This window comes from Globicephala melas, chromosome 15 (genome assembly GCF_963455315.2).
Source record: "Globicephala melas chromosome 15, mGloMel1.2, whole genome shotgun sequence".
NCBI lineage: Eukaryota > Metazoa > Chordata > Mammalia > Artiodactyla > Delphinidae > Globicephala > Globicephala melas.
In genome coordinates, this window is record NC_083328.1 from 55,748,006 (window position 1) to 55,752,638 (window position 4,633).

Sequence of the window (4,633 nt, forward strand, 5' to 3'; positions counted from 1 at the left end):
GTGGAGAAACAAAGGAGAAGCAGTCCAGAAACTAGTGCAGCAATAAAGCAAGGTCCTGGTTCCTACTCAAGGAATATACATAACAATACCTTTGAGCTCTTCTGCAGGAACTAAGGCTCCCACCCTTGTGGAGGATGGTAACTTCAGGCTGAGCACAAGATTCCTGGAACACTGTCCTGTTACCTCATCATCAACCAATGAGAAGAAAGTCTGCACACAGTGGAAGATAATGTAGACCCTGACCCCTTCCTCAAATAATTCTTCCTTTAAAAATTTTCATGGTAGCTTCCTCTGCTGTAGGCCCGAGAGGTTGCTGCCGACATGGGCAAGTTCATGAAACCCGGGAAGGTGGTGCTGGTCCTGGCCGGTCGCTACTCTGGACGCAAAGCGGTCATCGTAAAGAACATTGATGATGGCACCACAGACCAACCCTACAGGCATGCTCTGGTGGCTGGAATTGATCGCTATCCCCGCAAAGTGACAGCTGCCATGGGCAAGAAGAAAAGATCAAGTCTTTTGTGAAAGTTTATAATTATAATCACCTCATGCCTACGTGGTACTCTGTGGATATCCCCTTGGACAAAACTGTTGTCAACAAGGATGTCTTCAGAGACCCTGCTCTCAAACACAAGGCCCGACGAGAGGCCAAGGTCAAGTTTGAGGAGAGATACAAGACTGGCAAGAACAAATGGTTCTTTCAGAAGCTGCGGTTTTAGGTCTGTCTTGTTTCAGTCATTAAAAATACAAAAATACAAAAAAAAAAAAAAACTTTCATGGTAGAGCAAATCTTGGGATTTAGCTTTTAGACATGAGTTCACCTTCTCCCCAGGTTGCCAGCCTCCTGAATAAAGCAATCTTTCCTTTCCAACCAACACTTGCCACTCGAGTTTTGGTTTTTGAGTGGCAAGCAGTCGAACCCGAGTTCAGTAACACTGACTCCATGCTGCTTCTCCCCCAGGATCTCATCCTGCCTTTCTTCCTATCAGTGTCTCCCTCAGTACTGGCTCTTGCCTTTTATCCTTCAGTACTCTCATATTTTTCACATTCTGAAGAAAAGTTCATCTTTACCTTTTCTTTGTCAATGTCTCCCCAGTATTGTCAACTGAACTGTGCTTTCACCTCTTAACCCAATCCAAACCAGGAGATAGCAAACTTTTCCTGCAAAGGGTGAGATATTTTATGCTTTTCAGGCCATGTGGTCTCTGTTACAGTTACTTAACTCTGGCACTGTAGTCCAGGGGCAGCCATAGATAATACATAAACATGTAGGCATGTCTGTGTTCCAATAAAACTTTATTTACAAAGACAGGCTAGATTTGGTCCACAGGGTATAGTTTGTGGGCTCCTGACCTAGGCAGTGCTTCTTAAATGTTAGTGTGCACATGAATAACCTGGAAATCTTGTTAAAATGCAGTCTCTGATTCAGTAGATCTAAGCTAGGGCTCAGCAGTCTGCATTTCTAACAAGCTCTCAGGTGATGCTGATATGGTTGGTCTCAGGAGTGATACTCTCGATGACTTCTGTGACAGGTACAGCTGACTCAACCATCATTCCAAGTCTCTTCTCTCTTTCTGCCTCCCAACAGAAAGGCTGGAAAAGCCCCCAAAAAGCACTTTCTCATCTACCCCTGTTGCCAGGGTGGCCATATGGGTCAGTTCTGGCAAATATGATGAAAGCAAAATTCTGGAGGTCTTTCAAGAAGCTCATGAATTGCACCTTTCTCTCCCTCCTGAGTTCTCAACAATTTGAGAATTAAGACAAAGGAGTAGCATTTGAAAGCCTGAAATATCACCCTTATTACTTAAAAAGGCTAAGTTATTGTAGAACACAGTTTATTATGAAATGGACCTGTTAACTGAATTACAGAAGTCTGACTAACTCCTCCCAGGTTGACTAGAATAGGTTTCCCTATCTGGATAGAGAAGTGTGGCTAAGACTTACGGCTCAAAGGAGCAGAGGAGAACTGGTAGCTGCAGGCAGGCTCTCTCCCTAGAGGAAAACTAGAGGTGCTTAGTTGAGCAAGCCCAGTTTATTCTTCCCAAATTTAGCAACCAGCCACATCATTCCATCTCCCCTGGGATAGGGTAAATACAGGGGTAGAGAGAAGCTGGAAGTGTATCAAAAAGAAGGAAACCATTTCAAGTGAGACAGCCACATCACTCCCCCTCCAATGATCTCTACTTTTTTGTTCTCTTAACATATTTGGTTTAACTACTAAACCGTCAGTCAAGAGGTGATGTGCAGAGTGATAGGGAAGTCCCACACCCACCTGCCTGAGACTGTAACAACAAATTTTTTTGCCTTTGGTATTTTTCTGGGAACACCAATGGGCAATTCCCACTTTTCCCACACCAAGCATCTGAAATGTGTCCTAAGACTACATTAAGTAAACCCCAAATTTATTTTGAACACAGGACCAAAATTCATCCCCTATCTTACTTATTGCTCAAATTATATTCAGCCATGTTGTCCACATAACTAATCAGAATTTGTGAATGTATTCATTCAACAAATATTTTATGAGCATCTGCTTTGTTCCAGGCAGTGTTCCAAGTGCTAAAGATGCAAGAGTGTACAAAGATAAACATTCCTGCCCTAATGTAGCTCATAGTCCAATGAGGGGAATAGATAAGAAACAATCATTATAATAAATAAGTGATATTCCATGTTTGAAATGGTAAGCATCATGGAAAAAAAGTAGAGCAGGGAAGAAGGATCAGGAGTGCTGCGGGGGAAGGTGGATGTTACAGTGTAAAAGGTTGTCAGAATAGGTCTCTTCAGGAAGATTGCATTGAGAAATTACTTGAAGTGGGGGGTTAGCAAAGCAGATCATTGGAGGAGTGTTAGTGAGGGGCAGATTGCCTGAAGTGGAGTGAACAAAAGAAGAGGAGATCAGAGATGTAATGCAGGGTCAGATCAAGAGGAGTCCTTGCAGAGGAATGGCTTGATCTAATTTGTACTTTTATTTTTTTAATATTTTTTTACATTTTTTTAAAATTGAGGTAACATTGGTTTATAACACTATATAAGTTTCATGTGTACATTATATTTAGACTTCTATATACATTACAGTGTGCTCACCACCAAAATTTACTTTCTATCCATCACCATACATCTGATACCCTTTACCCATTTCTCCACCCCCGCCCACTCTGGAGTCACCACTCTGTTCTTTGTATCTATGTGTTTGCTTTTATTTAGTTTTGTTTGTTCATTTATTTGAGTTTTTTGTTTGTTTGTTTGTTTGGTTGGTTGGTTTTGTTTTTTATATTCCACATATGAATGAAGCCATATGGTATTTGTATTTCTCTGTCTGATTTATTTCACTGAGCAAGGACCCTCAAGTTCCATCCATCTTGTCACAAATGGCAAGATTTCATCTTTTTAATGGCTGAGTAGTATTCTATTGTGTGTGTATATATATGTGTGTATCACTTCTTCTTTATCCATTCATCAATTGATTGTTTCCATATCTTGGCGATTGTAAATAAAGCTACAATGAGCATAGGGGTGCATATACCTTTTCAAATTACTGTTTTAATATTCATCAGATAAATACCCAGAATTGGAATAGCTGGATCATATGTTAGTTCTATTCTTAATTTTTTGAGGAATCTCTATACTGCTGTCCATAGTGGCTGCACCAATTTACATTCCCACCAACAGTGTATGAGGATTCCCTTTTCTCCACATTCTCTCCAACCCTTGTAATTTCTTGCCTTTTTAAAATTGAGGTATAGTTGACTTACCATGTTGTGTTAGTTTCTGGTGTACAGCAAAGTCATATATATATATATATCCTTTTCCATATACTTTTCCTCTATGGTTTATTACGGGATATTGAATATAGTTCCCTGTGCTATACAGGAGGACCTGGTTGTTTACCTATTTTATATATAGTAGTTTGTATCTTTGAATCCCAAACTCCTAATTTATCCCTCCCCATCCCCTTTCCCCTTTGGTAAACATAAGTTTGTTTTCTATGTCTGTGAGTTTGTTTCTGTATTGTAAATAAGTTCATTTGTATCACATTTTAGATTCCACATGTAAGTGATATCATATGGTATTTGTCTTTCTCTTTCTGACTTACTTCACTTAGTATGATAATCTCTAGGTACATCCATGTTGCTGAAAATGGCATTATTTCATTCTTTTTCATGGTTAATACTCTATTGTGTGTGTGTGTGTGTGTGTGTGTGTGTGTGTATATATATATATATATATATATATATATATGTACCCCACATCTTCTTTACCCATTCATCTGTTGATAGGCTGCTTCCATGTCTTGGCTATTGTAAATAGTGCTGCTACAGACATTAGGGTGCATGTATATGTTCAAATTAGTTTTCTCTAGATATATGCCCAGAAGTAGGATTTCTGGAGCATATGGTATCTCTATTTTCAGTTTTTAAAAGTAACCTCCATACTGTTTTCCATAGTGGCTGCACCAATTTACATTCTCACCAACAGTGTAGGAGGCTTCCCTTTCCTCCACACCCTCTCCAGAATTTGTTATTTGTAGATTTTTAATGACGGCTATTCTGACTGGTGTGAGGTGATACCTCATTTTAGTTTTGATTTGTGCTTCTCTAATAGTGATGCTGAGCATCTTTTAATGTGCCTATTGGCC

The 4,633-nt window shown here is 39.7% G+C and overlaps 1 pseudogene; it reads left to right on the forward strand.

Moving 5' to 3' along the window:
* The first annotated feature begins 291 nt into the window (after nt 1–291).
* LOC115847526 (large ribosomal subunit protein eL27-like) lies at nt 292–744 on the forward strand (annotated as a pseudogene).
* Nucleotides 745–4,633: the final 3,889 nt, after the last annotated feature.